This window comes from Peromyscus leucopus, chromosome 8a (assembly GCF_004664715.2).
Source record: "Peromyscus leucopus breed LL Stock chromosome 8a, UCI_PerLeu_2.1, whole genome shotgun sequence".
NCBI classification, from domain to species: Eukaryota; Metazoa; Chordata; class Mammalia; order Rodentia; family Cricetidae; genus Peromyscus; species Peromyscus leucopus.
In genome coordinates, this window is record NC_051085.1 from 35918654 (window position 1) to 35936835 (window position 18182).

Consider the following 18182-nt stretch of genomic DNA (forward strand, 5'->3'; position numbering starts at 1 on the left):
CGAGTCTACCCCGGTGCGACCTGATTCAGGATTTGCTTGAAGCTGTGCTATCTTCTGTCACCCGCTCTTCTGCTCCATCCTCTAGTGTTTATTTTAGTCTCTCACCAGGTGAGCTATTGCTCGATCTCTCTTGGAACTTCTCCCATCACTGAGACAGTAATTTGATTTCTGGACCTCAGGATGGGTGTTGCGCTGACGAAATGAGTGCAGGGTGCTGATAATATTTATAATAAACTGTCAGTGGGGCTTCACTGCTGTGGACAGTTGCTGGACGGCATGCTCAGAAGGATCTGGAAATCCGTGTTGCTGAGCTCCTTTCAAGATGGCTCGGTCACTGTTACATATAAATTGTCAGTCTAGGTGTTAGTGTCTATTCCTTAGCAGAAATTGGCTGTAGCCAAGATTTCATGGCTTTTGTGAAATGCAGCCTACAACTCTGTTGTGCCAGCCAGTTATAGTAATCAATGGGGGTTATTCCAGAACAGCTATTCCCATGCTTGTCTGCGTGTGATTTTTTTTTTTTAATGTCCCTGCATTATGTGGTCAATTATTTCCATGTGCCAATCGGGGTTGGGAACCAACTCTTTCACCTCACCCTGTGACTTTAATCTCTCTGTGCTTGAACGTCTAGTTTGCCCCAGTTTTAAAATTTAATCCAGTTGCCAAATACTTCTGTTATTTTGTAGCACGGTGACAAAAAAGACGTAGCTCTAGTCTGCATTTGAATTTTGTATTACTAATTTGCAGATAGCATCGAGCTCCGAGTTAAGTGCTCTTCTGTTGGTGTTTTCATTAGGTGAAGTCTGTGAGTTTCGTCAAAAGACAATGATAATCAGATCTACTGGAAAGATTAAGTGAATTGATTTGATTGGAACAGGCCCTCAACAGCCAGCCAATAGGTAAGTGAATGTACACACTTTCTGTGGTTTGACTTCAGTCACCAAAGTGTGATATTAAGTAGGCGTTAAGTGAGATTTTGACAGGAATAATTTGAAGTCCTCAAAACCAGTGATAGACTTTGGGGCTCAATGAATGTGTTTGTGAACTGTCCTGCAGTTTTAAAAATTGTTTCAAGCTTAAAATTGTGTGTGTGTCTCTGTATGTGTGTGTATGGTACGTGTGTGTGTGTGTGTGTATGTGTGTGTGTGTGTATGTGTATGGGTGTACGGTGTGTTGTGTGTGTGTGTGTGTATGTGTGTGTATGATGTGTGTGTGGAGGGTGCACGTGTGCATGTGTGGGTGTGGGTGTATGTGGTGTGTGATGTGTAGTATGTGGAGGGTGCATGTGTGCATGTGCGTGTGTGTAGAGGGTGTGTGTGTGTATGATGTGTGTGGGGTGTGTGTGCATGTGTATGCAGGTACACAAGCCTGTGTACACAAAGCCCAGGTGAGGATGTCGGATACCCTGCTCTATGACTGCCTTATTCATGTGAGAGAGGGCCTCTCACTGACTGGACTAGCAGCCAGCAAGCTCCTGAAGCCTTCCATGCTCTTCCTCTATAACACTAGAGTTATAAGCACACACAAGGCTACGCCTGGCTTCTTACCCGGGTACTATGATCTGAACGTGGACGCACATGCTTACTGAGCAAGCGCTCTTATCCACTGAGTCATCTCTGTTGTCTGTGCCATCCGATTTTGCTTGAACAATGTAGAATGTCACTATTTGAAATTGTTCCTTTTTGTCAACAATTCTGTTTTATATCATTCTATTACATTACATGCAGAGGATTGGACCCAGGACCCTTGCACATGCTAATTCCAAGTTCTACCAGACCCCTTTAATTTGCAAATTTATTGATAATTTTCTTGTAATCTTGGATGAATATGAGAATATCATATTTTACTTTGGGTGAAATGTGTGCTTGTGTGTGTGTGTGTGTGTGTGTGTGTGTGTGTGTGTAACTGCATCCTATTGAATTTAAATCTAAGATACAATGAACTTTTAAAGAAATCCCACATCTTGACATATTAAACTATTCTTATGCTATGGAAATTTTAGTTTGTGTGTGTTATGCAAAGACATTTAAGTGAGGGCTTACTCAGTTGAACTTCGTGTTGTGCTGGATACCAGTGGAGGCTCCTGAGATAGAAGATTGAGAACCAGGAGGAGTTTAGGCTGTCTGTTCCCAGATCACCAGGGACTGCCAGAATTTAGTGGGAACAGGACTTTGGCTACTCTTAAAATGTCAGTGTAGTAAAGCCTGCTCTCTCAAACAGATTTTTGGCATCAGAAAGTCTAAATGATTCTGATTTTAGGGCTTGGTAATTTTTTTTTTTTTTTAGCTCAGGCAAACTCATGCTTTAATTAACCCTTTGTATAGTAACAGAGAATTTTGGGGGAAACTATTTTCCTAACTGAGGTCACAAGATTTGAATGACTGAAGTCTTACATATTTTTTATGATGCTATAATTGTGTGCCTTGTTGTTTAATTTGTCTTCGAATAAACTGAAACTACTTAAAAATCCAATGAGTGTTAATGAATCAGAGAAGAAACTGTCTATTATTTAGGGAGGCAGTTTCAAGCAAAACCAATGGCTAATGTTTGTTTAGTTGGGAGCACCTAAAGGCACCTTTGGTTAGGTTGTATCTCACTGATAATATTGTATGGACTGTGGATACCAACAGCTCCCTTATCTGTGGTAATTGGCCTTGAAGCCTCAGCCTTAGGTCTGGCTTCATTTGTGCAGCCTTTGGACATCCAGGAGAGGAGAAATATCGAATCTACAACCTGCAGAAAATCTATTTCATCCTGCCTCTTAAGGTTCATGATTCAGCACTCATTTGTGACCGGAAATTCTCATTGTTATGCACACATAGTGCCATTTGGAGACAGTTTTGGATAATTAAAGGGATATAAAGTTGTCATATGAAAATCCCATCAGGAAGAGAGATATTTAAAAAGTTTCAAAAGCGAAACTTCATTGTATTTAGTAGTTAATCTCTATGTCAGAAGATGAAAATTAGTACCCCAAACCATCAACTTCAATATTACTCACAGGCTTGGCTCTTATACTTCTTCCCATTATGTGTGGACCACAGTGCTAACTAACATTCAATTTCAACTTGTGGCATGTAATGTCAGCTATGTAGAAGAGACTGAAAGTGGACATGGCTTTGCTATTTGGGCTGTGGGCTTCTTTGGCATCGGCACCTTGAAAATACTGATTATTTTGTGTTAAATAAGTATGCTACTTAAACTATAACATTCTCTGAAAATAAAACATACGGTCAATGGGTAGTAGGAGCCAGTGACTATTAGTGGTCACGAAGATGGTGGTTAGTGCTAACAGTTGAATAGCAAATGCTTAAACCTTATAGGAACTACATATTGTCCTGTTGGTTCTTTAGCCTACCAGCGTGGACCTAACTCACAGAGATGGCATGTTTTCCCCATTTGACCAGATACATTTTTAGGAAGGGTTTCCTATGGAACTCTTAAGCTTTTCTCATAATATGCACAGACAATATGGTCAATGACTTCTCACAAACTTTATTGGTAAACTTGGCCATGTCCTCTAAAATCTCCCCCACCACCAATTAGCGGCACATAGGAAGAGCTTGCAAAGAAAGAATGTCTATAGCCATTAGAATTTTCTTTTTATGGTACTTCTTGTCAAGGATAAGAAATACAAATTATTTTTTTATCTTTATAATAATGCTAGTTTTTATATATTACTGTTTTCCTTCAAGTTGGTAGTGCTTTTGACCAGTCTTAACATTAGATGTCTAGCTGGATTCTAGGACCATAACCATGCATTCTGATCTACATTCTCAGTTGTACGTGTCTTTCATTGAACAGGTGGATTTATTTAGGAATTTGATAAAATGGTGCCTTTTCATTGGAGAGAAGAGAAAGTGTTTTAACCTTTATTGAGCTAACTGTATGATTCAAGATCCTAGCTGTAGGTTCACAATCATTTAAAAGTAAGAATTAAAAGTCCCATACCTATTTGGGAACATTGGTTTTCAGAGTAGTAGTTTGCTTGCTCAGAATTACATAGCTACTACAGTTATTAATGTTTAGAATCAGAAATTGTTGAAGTCTTAACATTCAGAAGTGCAAAATGACTAATTCTGATTTCTATAGAAATTGCTTTATTTTGTGATTTCCTCAGACCCATTGTTCAACCTTCCACAGCTCCTTTCTCTTCTGATATGCCCATATATGTTTTTTTATTCTCCTTCTTATTTCTACAAATTCGGAAAATAAAAGTAAACACTTGGCTTGTATTTGGACACATTTCCACTGCTCACATGCTGTACATCAAACCTGCTGGGCTTCCTATACCTTCCCCTGCCTTCACAGACAATTCACAGTAAACCCAGTAAGTGGTCAAGGTATAGCCAATGAACTGTTTCCTTTGTAGAGGGGCAGTTTTGTACATTTTCACATGCATGGATCTTGTTTCCTCTTAAGTCCCTTTGGTTTTATTATAACTGAAGAGGGTATCATACATGCTTGAGTATTGACAAATTGGTATGAAACTAGACGTTAGGCTTTTAAGAGCATTTGTACATGACTTCCAGTGACCTCACTTTGTTTCACCATTATAATAGATCCGTTTGGAGCCCATGAGTTACTACTTGGTTTTATGAGCTATGTGGTTTCATTTCTCAAAGAGTATTTCCTTGAATTTTTCAAGCATTTCACTTGGCTACATATTTCATTCATTCATGAGATCAATAACTTAACCATCTATTTAGTCAGTTAGCATTCATTAAACCAGTCATATGAGCAGCATACATTTCATCCCATGTCTGTCCTATAGCTATTCAACATGCTCATGGAAGGCTGCTGTCTAATTTAATAATATTCTCTTTTGTACAGATAATTCTTTTTCTTTTCTTTGGTTTGTACTATATGATGTCTGTGTGGGAAACTTCTCATTAGTTTTTTTCCCTACCACCCCTACATTGTGAAACTGAGTTACTGTGTGCCCTGTTTCTGTGTGTATTAGCATTCAAGTGTAGTAGTTTATCATGTACAAACAGTGTTCACCTGTGTTATCTCATGTGAGAAAACAGCTATGATATAGAAATTATATATACTTTATTTTGCATACAAGGAAATGAAAGCTACTTCTAGAGTGGTGGTGCCACAGCTCATGACTTAGTCTAAGTCACATCCCTAGTGAATCACAGGCGGAATTCAGTGTTGATTTACCCAATGTCAGATGACATGTCACGATCACTGTGAGGTCATGGGTCTACTTGACTGGCATTTCTAAATATTGGAGCTTTGTGGGTATGGTCACTACATTCTGTTTAATATGATTCATATGAGGAAAGAGAAGCCATATTGAAACTATGAGAATCCCATTTTAGGGATTCTTCAGCCATCCCAGAAGATCGAACACCAGCATGGCACACAAAGGTGCATTTTCCAGACCTGGACAGGTGTGAGCTAACAAAGGCGCTGTTAAGTTTACCCGGTGACTCTCCCCAGTGTGAGAAGCTTATCATCTGCAAACAGTGTTCTCATACGGATTCAGAATGAGTTCTTGAATTCAGGCTCCTGGGGGAGGTGGGGGCAGTTACAGCATTTCCTGTAACTTCTTAAACTGAATAGCAGACAAAACCTTCACTGAAAATGTACCAGTTGTACCTGGAGGACCTTGTGATCTCCTGACTGTGGGATGTGGAGGTGGAGCAGTTGCTGGGGACCTGAGTCGGGATAGCATGGCAGGGTAAAGGACTAACAGGCCACAGATGATTGGAAGGAAAGTTTATAGGAAACAATGAGGGATTCCTGATTGGATGGGGTCAATCTCTCTCTCTCTCTCTCTCTCTCTCTCTCTCTCTCTCTCTCTCTGTACACATGTTCATCAAAGTGCACATGTTCGTGTTTATGCTCTGGAGGTGGGGAGCCGGAGGGCTTTGAACCTGGAGTTAAAATAGGACTTTTCACATAAAAAGGAGAGTAAAGAGAGATGCCAGTTTGGGTGGCTTTTGATCCACTTGATTTTATGTACTTGAGATAATACCAGACAAAATGCCATGTGTTTTATTCTTTTCATTTTTTCAGGAGGGTTCATAGTTAAAAACAAGAATCTACTGGGAAAATTGAGTCTTTTTTCTCTTCTTGCTGTTAATTCAGCTCATTAAATAGTCCCAAGAGTTTAGGAGGGGCTCAGGTTTTTTCATCCCTAAACTTGCCAAAATTCCCCATGAATTCATCTCCTTGAGAACACATGTGCTTGTCAGTACTGCCATCAGCCAGAGTGTCTCTTTCAGCCTCCCAGAATAAAATAGACAGGAAAAGAGCTCACTTTTCCTTTAGAGGAGCATGACCCCTGCCATGTCATGACTTGCTGAGGTAGCACAGCACAGGAATAGTTTGGCCCCTGCAGCCATAGGTGATTCACAAGCAAACACTTCTCTCTTCCTATGATGTGTTTCACTTGACAGTCTGGTTCAGGGAAATGGAGAGAGGGTATTAAGCACCAAGATAAAGAAAAATATATACTATATACCAGCGACATGGATGAAATGAAATTATTCTTTCAATTGGTGATGTATCCAACAATCAGAAAAGCTTAGGTTTTTTAAATTTGATAGTAGCCTTGAGTTGACTGGTTTGGTATAATTCACTGCTGTTTTCGTCTGTAGAGGAGTGTTTCAATCTCAGCAGAGATATTCTGGATTAAATCAGTTTATGAGCATCCTGTGATCCTGTAATTGCCATTACCTTTGTTATGACTTTGTGTAGTGATGATTAAAGCAAAAGTGTAGTAAGTATAGGGCACCAAGTGTATCTTAGATCTTAAGCCATGAAAGATTTCCATTAACGGAGTGATTTGTGCACAAATAAATTATTCATTGACTGCAGCCTAGCTTGATTCTGTCATCATCCTTAAGTGGAAATTTTGAGAACACCAATCATCACAACCACCAACACTGCTGGCTTGAGCCCTCATCCCCTTTTTTTTTCATAGAACTTGAGCTTTTTGGCTACTTGAGAGAAGCTTTCATTTGGTTAAATTCAGTGAACATTTATTTGAGGCTGTTCTGCCATATGCAGTTTAGTGTTCTATAAGCAGAGAGGAATTCAGTGACCAGTAAGCCTGCACATTGGTTTTTGAATAAACCTGAAAACAGAGCTAGGGGTAGTGTTTACCTGACTTGACTATAAGGAAGTTTGTAGCCTTGTCCACTGGAATGTCTAAAGAGAATGTTTTGTGGATACAAGAAGAAAGAAACCACATCCATGCTCTCGTGGGTGTCCTGGGGTTGGGCTCAGGGTCAGATAGGATTTCCTAAGAATGGCTTTAAAGAAAGAGGATGTCTTATCAAGTGGGAAGAATTGTACTTCTTCAAGAAAGTGGTCACACTTTTGAGCTAAGGGGACACACAACTGGCTTATTTTGGTGTGTGTGTGTGTGTGTGTGTGTGTGTGCGCTAATTGAAGCTTATTTAATGATAGCATTGTAGAGAAAAAAATCAGAGGAACTGGAGGTAAATAAGCTGGGAGGCTTCTAATTCTCTGTGAGAAGTTATAAAGCTCTGAGCTCAGATATAGCAACACAAATAAGGAGACAAATTCAAGAGATCACAGTAAGTAAATTATCTGTTCCGCAGGACTTTTGTGACTGGCTATGGAGACTGAGAAACAAAAAGAAGGTAACAATTCAATTCAATGCCTTTAGTAGATGTCAGAGAATCAGCCCAAATAGAATATAGAATTATGGAATGCCAGCTAAATTCCATGCATTGACTGGGTGTTGAAATATGTATTGAGGAAAATGAGAATCATTCTTCTCAAAATAGCTGAATATTATTTGGGGATTTCATGTACGTACTCAGTTAATGCAAATGCAGAGCAGACTTCTGTAATAAGTGTAATAGTAGGAGCTGAGCAAAGGGTCATGGACCCCTTCTGGACTTCTGGACCAGAAAGGTGGGAAGTGTGTGGAGAATCAGATGCTCAACTTGGCCTTGAAATTCAAATCCAGTACTCTGAAGTATTTTAGTTACGTGTGTTAGTGTTTATGTTTGTCCCAAGTATTTCGAAGAAGCCATTAAAAAGGAAAAAAAGATCTATTTTGGGCTTATAGTTACAGAAGCTTCATTCAGTCCATGGCCCCTTGGCTATATTACTGTTTGACCACACTGGAGCAAAGCTGTCTACCTCATGGTGACCAGGAAGCAGAGGCCAGGGACAAGATACCTCCTTTCAAAGCCCAGCCCTCAGTTCTAACCAGGCCTCTCGGCTCCTACCTCCCAAATGCGGTTATGTTACGAATTCCTTAATGGATGGGTCCATTTGTTAGAGCAATGCCCTCATGAGCCAATCACTTCTTGGTAATTGGATCCATCAGCTGGGGACCAAGCCTTGAGTGTGAGACTTCTGGGGCATGCTGTATTTGTAGACCATACCTAGCTGTCAGAAATGTAGCTGGGGGAAAAAAAAAAAAAAAAGACAGGAAAGCGTGAGAAAGCTGGGGGAGGGGGAGCCTGCTAGAGAGAGGAGCTCCTGCTGAGAGTGACATCCTGAGCTGAGTGCCCTGTTTTATGGGTGGTCAGAGGGGTTATGGTCCGAGGTCTTATCTTGAAGATGTAATTAAGCACCTAAGTGCGCAGAAGGGCTGAGCTTTTTCTCAGTGGTTTCTCCTTGTTGGGTAAAGTTTATATAAACCCGGGTAGATCTTTGTGTTCTGGCTGGTCTTAGCGGCATCGCTTGAGAATGTGTTTGTCCTACGAAGTCTTTGCAGATTTCAAAATACTGCACAAGCGTTGGACTTCCTGCTACCAGCTCCCCACCCCCCTCCTGACATCCTCCTCAGTTCCTCTTTCCCACGTGGTCCCCCGGGCACCCTGCTGACGGTGCCTAGTGCACTGTACACCCTTGGCTTAGGTCAGGGAAGTCCTCGGGCTCTCCTTGGCCCTTGGCCCGTGTAGAGGGAGATTTCTACCGAGAACAATCTAGGGAAGTGGGTGTGGGAGGACACACACAGACGTGTTTGCACACACATGCGCACTCACACACCTACTAGTTCTTTTCCTGTTCTCCAGGATACTTACAGGCTGACAAGTAGACAAACCACACAGTCGAATACAAGGGCACATTGTGTCATAGCCTGGAGAAGGAGCAGGTAGTGGTGCAGAATTCAAGCACTAAGTCGAAGGGATGGAATTTATGTCTTGTTTGGGTTTTCCTGTCTGTATGTTTTTAAAGCAATTATTTCAAGCAACTGGCACAACAAAGCAATTTTTATGCCATTACCTATATTATTAAAATTGTATGGATGTATTCAGTTGTATTGATATAACCTTCAATTCTGAAGAAATAGAAAGGGTACTGTAAAGGAAAGGCAGAATGGAGGGAAAGGCACGTGCACTTTAACCCTACAAGTGCACAGAGAATATGAACATGTCTATAATCACGTGTCCACTCACTGATTTATCCTTTAATTACCAAACATTTTCTGAGTTCCTTTTTTTATCCAGGCTGATGACTAAGAAATGCAACCGAGTTGGGCAAAGGCTTGCAAAATTTTAAACAAAGTGTATTGTGGGAAATCAGCCAATGTAATAAGCAGGCTTCCCAAAATTCTAGGAAAAGAGTTTGTGTGAAAGTACATTTATAAGGTGAATATTAGATACTTATTTCCCCTGTGATTTGCATCCTGCTTTTTTGGACCCCAAGTTAGGTTGAGCCTGGGAGAGCTCCATCTGGGTTTCAGAAGAACATCAGTGGGAAATGGATGGCCTTCTGGAGAAATCCTTGTGCACCAGCTTTTACTCTTGCAGCCTTTTGACGCTCCTTCCTTGTGAGCACAGTGGACAAGGTGCCTCACAGGTGCTCACTTCCTTCCCTCTGAGGCCTTAGCTAAACCCCTGGGGCAGATGGGGCCAGCCTGCTGGTCTGTGTGCCCACAGATGGTCTTTGGAGGATTTCCCTGCCTCTGGAAGCACCAGTAAGACGCTATAACCAGTGGCTGAGCTCAGAGCTGAGGGCCCTTGTGAGTCAGAGACTTAAATCCAGACTCCCAGAGTTTATTTTCCTTTTTTAAAATTATCTGCTCCTTGTCTCACTTTCATCATTTTCTATTTTTTTTTTCTGTGAATGACTGGTTTGTGTCTTGCAGGATTTATCATTTTTATTTTAGCTTGTTTATGTTACAGGGGAAAACAAGGTGCGCACTCATTTCCTCCTGTTTACTTGTTTGTAGCACAGATTTGTGAATGTTTGAAGTGTAACGTGCTGGCCAGTTCACCTCTGTTTCAAATGAACAGAGATTCAGATTTAACCAAGAGGCTGGGGGGCCTTTACTATGGGACTCTTAATCTTTAATTCTTTTGTTCCCAAAGCCAATAAAAATGTGTTTTATGATATAAGCACAAGTGGCAATAATTTCCATTATGCCACCAATAAACTTAGAGTTTTATAGTGAGTTTTTACAGTGACTAAAATATTTGAATTAAATTATTAATTTTGAAGCATATTAATATTTTAAGAACACCCCGATACCGATTTGGAAGGCTTTCTTTTTAACTATGGTGAAATGCTAATGTGGATTTTGAATTCTAGAAAGAAAAAAAAATTTAATTTTGATATCATTTCTCTAAAATGTAATTATTTCTACATTTATGCCTGCATTATCGTTTAAAAACTCCGTATATTCTTGCATCTTATATTTATGACTTTGGAGCAAAGAGGGGAACCAACTATAAAGTTCTCTTTGAGCATTTGCGTGTCGATGATAGAGCATTATGGGCTACCTGGGACCGTAAGTGCGTTTCATTAACTTGTTGGTTGGTTTGTTTGGGGTTTCTATGGAGACAGGGAGGGTCGCCTGTAGCTTTGGGTAGCCTTGAGCTCACTGTGTAGCCAAGGATGGCCCTGAACTCCATATGGTCCTGCCTTCAGGAACCAGGTGCTGGGATGACCCGGCACGTGGTGAGCTGAACCTTTTCCAGGTGACAGACACCAGGCTTTGAGTGCTTTGGTTACTTAACAGCTTTTCTCTGGGATTTACTGCAAATGCAGCTACACAAAGTCTTTATGCCAGCGTTCAATTCCTAAGTTCCTTGGACATATATGTCACGAGGGAGAGGGAATCTTCTAAGCCAAGAATTTAAAAAATAAATGACATGTTCAAGAAGCCAAATCCGGATGTTGAAATGACATTTCTAAGCCAAATATACAAAACCAAACTTGTGGGTTTTTTTTGAGAAAGCAGTTGTTTTCAAGAGGCATCCTACCATGTGTAGCATGGAGGATGCAAGCTCCATCCTTTCCGGCTTCCCCTTGGAATTCAGAAGTGAACCAATATGCAAAGGGAAACTTAAAATACATCTGAAGGGGCTGGAGAGATGGCTAGGCAGTCAAGAGCACTTCCTGCTCTTCCAGGGGACCCGAGTTCAGACTCGGCACCGACATGGCAGCTCACAAGTGCCTGTCACTACATCTTCAGAAATGCTCTGCTCTCTTCGGGCATCCTTAGACACATGCTCGAGTTCGCACGCACAGGCACACACACATGCACACTTACACACCCTCACACATGTACATGTGGGTGCACACACATGCACAGCAATGGAAAAAAATTAAATATATATGTATGTATTTGTGCATCTGAGTCAAGCATGCTAGCATATTCTTTTAATCCTAGTACTTGGGAGACAGAGATAGGTGTATCTCTGTGAGTTCAAGGTCAGCCTGGACTGCATAGCAATTTCCAGGCAAGTCAAGGATAAACAGTGAGACCTTGTCTCACTCTAAACAAAATAAAACAAAACTACAAACACACATACACACACACTTAATATGTTGTGTATATATATATATATATATATGTATGTGTGAATATGAAGTTCACTACTTTGTTTTAAATATTTACTAGAATTATAATAGTTATTATTTAACTATATAATAGTTAAAGTAATACTAATAAATATTATATCTTCATATATTTTAATAAATATTTTATAACAATAATTATTATTTATGCTTTACTCAATGGTATATTTTACATGCACAGGTTTTGGAAATCTGGTGAAAAATTTAAATTGAAAAAAATTAATTCATTTAAAGCTTGGCACTTTGAGTTATCCTTCAGAACAGACACAATTAGTTAACATTTTCTGCAGATCACATGTTCAAGTTTTTTTTTTTTTAACTAATGATAATATTATTACTGAGGCCTTTTTAAAAGATGTCTAAGGGAAGTGTCTATATAATTCAATAATGGCCATCATAATTATATACACTTAGAATTATATATTTATTGATATAAAATAAGGATCTATAGGACTTCTATGTTTTATTTTCTAACATTTTTCAAAGCCTTAATAACCATGTTTTTTGAGGAGCGTTGAGTGTCAATATCTTGGCAGCCCAGTCAGCTCACTGGGCTAGAGAGGGAGCAGCCATGAACCAGCAAGGTCACTGAACTGCCAGGAAGTCGAGGCTACTGCTCTGCTCTGTACAGTAGCTTGAAGACCCTGTCAAGGACCTTGACTCCTCATCACTCAGCCTTTTGCTTTTGTGTGTGAGTGTGAATACATAAATACATATAGGTTTATGTATTTGTATTTGTGTGTGTGTGTGTGTGTGTGTGTGTGTGTGTGTGTGTAAAACTGGATTTCAGGGCTAGGAAGGCGGCTCAGTGGGTAGGAACACTTGCTCAGCATACCTGAGCATCTCAATTTGAAACCCCAGCCTGGGTATGTAACCCCATCACCGTGAGAGAAGCAGAGGCAGGAGGATTGATAGAGCTGGCTAGCTGCTAGCCTAAATCCATGTTCAGTGAGGAGACCCTGTCTCAAAGGAATAAGGTAGAGAGAGTGATAGAACAGTATACCTGAAGTCATCCTCGGGCTGTGCATTGGCACACATAGGAAGCCTTCACATAATACAGCAACACACACACACACACACACACACACACACACACACACACGCACGCACGCACATGCACACGCACGCATACGCACACACACACACGCACACACTGGGTTTCATTGTATATTTTCAAAATCTCTAAAATTCCTTCTATGTTTGAGACAAGAAAGCCAATACTCCTTTTACCAAAAGTTAATCCAGATTATTTTGAGTTAGTTCCCCCACCCCTGTCGCTAAAACACAAAAGAGACAATTCTGTTCACAATATCCACTGTGTTCGTTTAGTTGTTAAAAGGCTTGGTCCAAGATTTGTCCTCAAGTTCAATGGATGATGGCTAGACATATGAAATGATGCCTTTGGAAGCCTGCGATGTCCTTTGATGCTGTTGGCCTTTATTGCTAGTGTTCACCCCACTGGACACCCACTTTAGTAAGTCTGAGAGGGGCACTCATAGGAGCTGTGAAGGTGACGGAGTACATGGCAGCCAGGAACCTCACCGGAAGAGAGACGGAACAGAGATGAAAGCGGCTTAGCTAAGTCCTCATTTTTGCCTGTCGGAACTTGACCAGACTCCAGCCACAGACTCCCTCCATCTCCATCCTTACTCTTGGGACACATTCCCACTCGAGGATCAGCTGTGGTTTAATATCTAGCTAGAAAGCAGTGGTAGCTGCCCAGAGGGGCAACGCGGGACCGATGTGTTGCCTCCCGGAGTTCGTCTGCCTGGAGCTGAGTGATCATGCCGCAAGGGGAAAGACCCGGATGGAGCTGGTTTTCTGACAGTGTTGGAAGAGGAGAAAGGATTGTAAGCCAAGCTTACTTTGAGTCTTAAGAATTTGTAGCTGAGGAGAACGTCCTAGCTGCCAGGATTTGTTGGGCATGAAGTGTAGGAGTTCTAGTGAAGTGAAGGCCCCCCCAGCATTCTTAATTTAATCAGCAATGAAATCTTTATAAAGACCATGAAGTTGCAAAGGATTTCTTCTTATTTGTTCAAGTTGTAGATTTGTTGTGAATAATTTTCTGGCTCCTTTTTATTGTTTTGAACAGCAATTAAATCTTCATCAAATAAAGAATTTGAAATATCCTGTTAGTGTATTTTATGTGGGTCAGTTTGACAAGGTTGTTTACTTTTCATTGTTTGAAGCTTTGAATTTTAAGCAGAATGACTCTTTTTAGGTTTTTTTTTTGTGTGTGTGTGTGTGGGGGGGGTGCTTTTTATGTTTCTGAACATAAGACGATGCATATGCCAAGGTTCTCACTTATACTATTCCCAGTGACCTAGAAGATTTAAAATAATTCCAGGAATGCAGCTCAGTGAATAGAGTGCTTGCCTAGCAGTCTGGAAGCCTGGATCCCATCCTTGGCACCCTATAAACCAAGCATGGTGACCCATGCACTCCCAAGTTCGATGTCATCCTGTGCCACACAGTGAGTTTGAAGCCAGTCTGAGATACAGAAAACCCTGCCTCAAAATGGGGGTGGGTGGGAAGATGACTCAGTGAGTCAAAGCCAGGCACTTCAGCCTGTGTCTGTAATTCCAGCACTCCTGTGAAGAGATGGGAGACAGAGACAGGAGAATTCCCAGAAGCCATAGGGCCAACTAGTTCTATGTATCAGCAGTAAACCAGAGAATCTTTCACATGAGGAAGCAAGGTGAGGATTGATACCCGAGGTGGCCTTCTGACCATTAAATGAAAACTGTGGTGTGCACACACACCTATACCCCCAAGGTAATGTGCCTGCGCTCGGGTCCATACACTAAAACCAAAATATAATTATATTCAAATTATACAAAGTCAGCATATTTCATAAAAATTTAAGCTATTTCAAAAAGCTGTTTTAGTAAATATCCCAAATTATACATTAAAAAGCAAATCTGCATTATACTAAGTAAATGAAACATTTTAAATCTAAAATTATTCTAACAACTCAAGGATACACACACACACACACACACACACACACACACACACGCAAATAAGGCATTCTAACTACTGCTATGTGTGTGTTTAAATGTAACCAAGTCTCAAGCTGTTTTGGTGGAAGCAAAAACCATGTACAGATTCATTCTGAAATGTTGACTTATATATGACTATAAATAATTAATATCATGTTTCCTGTGGCCAAGATCTTTACTAATAGCAGACTAAGAAGGAATGCTTAATTGCAAAATACTCTTCAAGTATTATGTGCAATTGTTCTAAATTATGCACTAATTCATCAACAGCCGTGGAGCCATTGACCAGACAGAGCACTGAGCAAAAGAAGCAAAGAGATGCTTGGTGTGGCCGTCTTTTGTTAAGCAAGAGACTTTTGTGTTCATGCTGACAGCCACAGCTAGGCACTGTATCTTTTATTTAACTCAAGTATAAGCTGCTTGGACCTAAGCACTTGGAATGGTGTCTAACTATACGCTCTTCAGTGTCCTAACATGTAAATCTTCAGGGTATTCATTTCAAGTATTCTTTTGTTTTGTTTTGTTTTTAATTGGTACAAAGATATTAGGCAAAAGGATCCCTTGGGAACTCAAACACTTGTCCTTAGGATTATAGGCACCTGGATGCTGGTGATAAAGGTGCCGTGTGGTTTTCAATACATTTTCTGTATTGTATACATTGTGTGTGTGTGTGTGTGTGTGTGTGTGTGTGTGTGTGTGTGTGTGTGCGTGTGCGCATGTGTTTGGCATGTGGACATTTCAAAGCATGGGACTCAAGGCAGGAACCTGTCTTGCCTGGGTGCAGGGCTCTGTTGGCTGTGGGGCATCTGGGCATTAGCATTCTTGCTGTGGGCACCATCTGCAGAGGTGGCAGAGGGCTACCTTCCTGAGGACACTAGGGGGAGCTGGCATTGGCAGGAGGAAGCAGCAGATGGTGTTGCGGCTGCCTGTCAGACGGCCTGCCTGGGAGCTCTTTGAAGTTTCCCGTGCTGGAGTTCTAGAAATACTTGGTTGGGACTTTTCAAGGGGACCAGAGGTCCTGTGTGAGCCGGTGGGGGCTGGAACGGGAAGTGTAGTTAATTGGGGTTAATGTGGCTACATATGTCCTTGCCTGTATGCTGGGAAGGCCTGCTTGTGTCAGAACTTCATTGCCAAGTCAGTAACTGCTCTCTCCTTCACTGTCGCAGTGAAAAGGAGAGGAGTGGGTTTATTTCTCCTTGTGACTATCCTCTACTGAGAAAGCAGGGGCACAACTGAGTGTCCCTAGGTGGAATTATAAAGGGGTTTATCATTTACCTCGGGTGGGACTCTTACCTACAGATGTACAGAATTCAATTGAGGAAAATAGTTAGGTCTCAGTAATCTCTAGACTGCATGCTCGCCTTTCTGTTTTTATTAGAATAAGAACCCATGGCCGTAGTTAGAGCAGTGACCATGGCTTTGCTACCAGCAGAGCTCATAGCTGCTCGCCCACTCTGTTCACAAAATGTCTTTATGATATGGCAAGTAAAGACTGTGCAGGCATTAGACCTGTACTATCTCTTGTTCATAATTTTACTTATATTTTCCATGTGGCTATCCCATAATAATTAAAAAAAATAACACAGTGTGTTTTCCCTTGCATAGTTGAAAATATTATGCTCTGAAAGGTCCAGAAACATCAGAGTAGGAAAGAGAACAGAACTGGTACCATGTGTGTATCTAGAGCATCCATCCATTCATCCATCCATCCATCCAACCAACTATCCATCCACCCATCCATTCATTCATTCATTTGTTCATTCATTCATTGTTCATTCATTCATTCTGGATAGGGATTGATCATTTGCTTTGTGTTCTTCATTCTGGTAAAGGGAAACTAAATACTCGTAAGCGGATTTCCCTGGGGCAGGGGTACTAAGCAACATCTGGCCCTCCCTCCCTTCCTCCTTCTTTCTTTCCTCTCCCTCTATGACAGTGGTACTCCTAGGGAAGCAGGCAGATAGGGAGAGCTCAGAGAAACAGGAAGAAGATCCTCTTCTGGGTGCCCTTTCTCGATCTCTACCGAAGCCTAAAATCACCAGTGCATTCATGGCGTTGGCAATTCACTTCTACATCAGTAAATACTCTCTTATTTGCTTCCATAGAAATTAAAAAGGATTCTTCTAGAAATCCATTGGTTGGAGAGAGTAGGGGTGGTTTTCTTTCTGTGACTCTTGTCCACAGAGGAAGTGGAAAGAGGGCCCTAACCCCAAGAGGACAAGGATGTTAGAAGGTCAGACAGAAATCCCATGTTTCACCCTAAGGTATCAAGGCCTTAGAACTTGGTAGTTACTTAAAAAATCATATAGTAGAAGAGGAATTCAAAGAAGTGTCCTTTCTTTGCTGGGTGGCCTCCTGGCACATCACTGCTGATTTTAGTGCCAACTGAATGGGCGCCTTTGTCTTCGTCAGCAAGTGTTTGACTATGATGAAGGCGGTGCCTGCCCACCCTGGTCTTCATGGCTTCGTAGCACCTGCCATTTCTAGGCCTGGCAGTCGTGGTGAGCTGTGGCAATCTCCAGCCACGCTTTCCCCAGTGTACCCCAGCATCACACGCTTGTCCTATGCGAGCCAAGAAAATGAACTGTTAACCCCAGATCGTTTGATTCGTTTTAATGTTCCCATTCGAAACTATGCAAGCCTTCCCTTCTGACTGACACATCTTTTCAACAGTGCGGTTGGGCTTGCTGGAACTAATTCAGGGACTCTTCTGACATTGTTTCTCTCTGACTTTTAGATGAATCTGTGTCAGAAATACCAACTGAAAAATACAGACCCGATGGCTAACGTTGGTGTTCACTTCATGGTGCCACTTTAAAGCTCCGAATAATTCTGATGACACCGTCGCTCCCCCCCACCCCCCCACACACACTTAACACATAAGGAAACAGAAGCACCAAGAGGCTAGGTAACTCACCCGATGCTCTGATTTGTTCACAGAGTGAGGGGTGTGATTGAAAGCTGAAATTCTGGCTCAGTGCCCACGCCCTGGCCAGGATGCTGCATGCTTCTCATGAATACTTCAGTGCTGTACACCAGGGGGTTCCAGGCTCTGTTAGACTTTGGTTTTGGGGCGTGAGTGTAAGAAGGAAGCCTTTGGATATTTGTGTTCTCCTTGTAGTTAGCCCGAGGAGGAATTCTCCCCATCTCTTAAAGCTGCCCCTGAAAGACACTGTTGTCATTTAGTTTCAAGCCTGTTCTGCTTTATTCCCTTTCTATATGAGGACAAAAAAAAAAAAAAAAAAAAAAAAAAAAAAAACCAAAAAACAAAAAACAAAAAAACAAAAAACAAAAAACGGGTTCTTAGCCCAAACTCGAATTGTATTAGAAATTATTGTCAGAATTGGACTGTCTCTGTATTTCAGAACTATG

General features: G+C 41.2%; 1 protein-coding gene across 9 annotated transcripts in view; it reads left to right on the top strand.

The window, feature by feature from the left end:
- Hivep2 (HIVEP zinc finger 2) overlaps positions 1 to 18182 on the top strand; it is a 192674-nt gene that overhangs the window by 113960 nt on the left and 60532 nt on the right. For all 9 annotated transcript variants that reach the window (XM_028861448.2, XM_028861455.2, XM_037200461.1 and 6 more), the window contains one exon: positions 797 to 899. The gene's annotated coding sequence lies outside the window, so the exon portion shown is untranslated. The remainder of the gene's footprint in view (positions 1 to 796; positions 900 to 18182) is intronic.